General features: G+C 51.4%; 1 non-coding gene across 1 annotated transcript; it reads left to right on the top strand.

The window, feature by feature from the left end:
* Positions 1-245: 245 nt before the first annotated feature.
* TRNAR-UCU (transfer RNA arginine (anticodon UCU)) lies at positions 246-318 on the top strand. Its single transcript has one exon. It is a non-coding gene; the product is annotated as a tRNA-Arg (tRNA).
* Positions 319-1,664: the final 1,346 nt, after the last annotated feature.

Here is a 1,664-nt window from a genome sequence, read left to right as displayed (position 1 = left end):
CCACCAGCATGTGGATCATCCCGGCCATCGTCGTCCCCACGTGGTACACTCTCTGTCTATCATCTTGTATTGTTGATAGTCTCACGTACATCAGTGTAGCTGGGCGTACATGCCCTCACCTACAAAGAACGACGAACAGACAATGAATACCATATCTTACTCTTGCTGTTTCATTGTTTATCTCCGGTGGCATATTGGCCTGTTTGGATGATGCTGACTCCAGGCGGTACTTCACAACATATGTAGTCCCCATGGCGCAGTGGATAGCGCGCTGGACTTCTAATCCAGAGGCCGCGGGTTCGAATCCCGCTGGGGATGGTCACCGTTTGTCGGCGTTTATGTTAGCTGGCGCTACGCTTGCTGTGCAGCCTGCAACATGCTGCACGGGAGATAAGCACAGCGGCGTCCTGTAGCTGCCTGCTGCAGCGAAAGGCGGAGAGCGACGCACGTTTAGCACCACGTCAGCCGGACCAAAACTTTGCCTATTGACCGGACATGCCTCTCGTCGGCGGCGGACTGGACGACCTGGCTGCCTAGCTGGCTGGCCAGGCCTACACGGACGCTTAATTTGGCCGAAGCGATGGCGGCGATGGTGGGCATTTCCACGCGGCCCTGGTTAACACTATTATAAAGATGGGGACCCATGACTGTCTGTACACACACTTGAACACACACATACACACACATTCACACACCTGGTGTTACGTGCTAGTCAAGAGGTCCTTGCATCAGCAGTAGTGTAACACTACTTATCACCACCATGTTCCCTCTAGTGTGTTATGTCAGTCGGAGTATGTGAAGAGAGGTGGAGGAGTGGATGAATAACTGTCACACAGCGTCACATTCACCTTGAATAAGAGCCTTGAATATTTCATTCATCTGAATGACTCACTCTGTAAACGTTTCTTAATTTCTTGGAGGTGTGTTGTATCCTACAGTACCCTACAGCAGTCTATTGTGTATGTGATATTTTTGGTAACTTCTTGACGTGAGCTACCTCTGTTTTGAGGTGCCATATGATGGCACGGAAGTGGCCGCCCATTCTGATTTATCTCGGGTGGTGATGGCAGCTGTTACAGGGTACAAGTACCGTCCTGCTGGCTGCCCTACATTACAGGTACAGGGCGTGGGTACCGTCCTGCTGGACGTCCCACATTACAGGTACAGGGCGTGGGTACCGTCCTGCTGGACGTCCCACATTACAGCCTCAGTGTCGCTGGCCATGACCCGCCAAGCGACTCTCCTCTCCGATTCACATTCCTCCGTTTTTGGTAAATATGAGCAATTGTTCCGTTATGGCGCGCCTGAGGTAACTCGTGGGTTGCTAAAGTTACCCTCACTGACTGGCTGAGATATGTACCTCTTATGGAGTGAACGAGGTACCTCTCAGGGGTGACTGAGGTACCTCTCGTACAGTAGCTGAGGTAAATCGTGGGATGACTTAGGAAATTTTCCGCGGCTGTTTCAGGTAATCCTCCTGAGATGATATTTGATCCCTTGTGGAGCTAATGAAGTAACTCTCGGGAGGTGATTGAGGTAACATTCAAACCCGCGTGAGGTGGCTGAGGTAACATTTTGGAGCTCGTGGGGTGGATGAGGTAGCATTTTGGAGCTCGTGGGGTGGATGAGGTAACATTTTGGAGCTCGTGGGGTGGATGAGGTAA

This window comes from Panulirus ornatus, chromosome 35, assembly GCF_036320965.1.
Source record: "Panulirus ornatus isolate Po-2019 chromosome 35, ASM3632096v1, whole genome shotgun sequence".
Lineage (NCBI taxonomy): Eukaryota > Metazoa > Arthropoda > Malacostraca > Decapoda > Palinuridae > Panulirus > Panulirus ornatus.
This window is presented reverse-complemented; position numbering and strand designations above follow the sequence as displayed.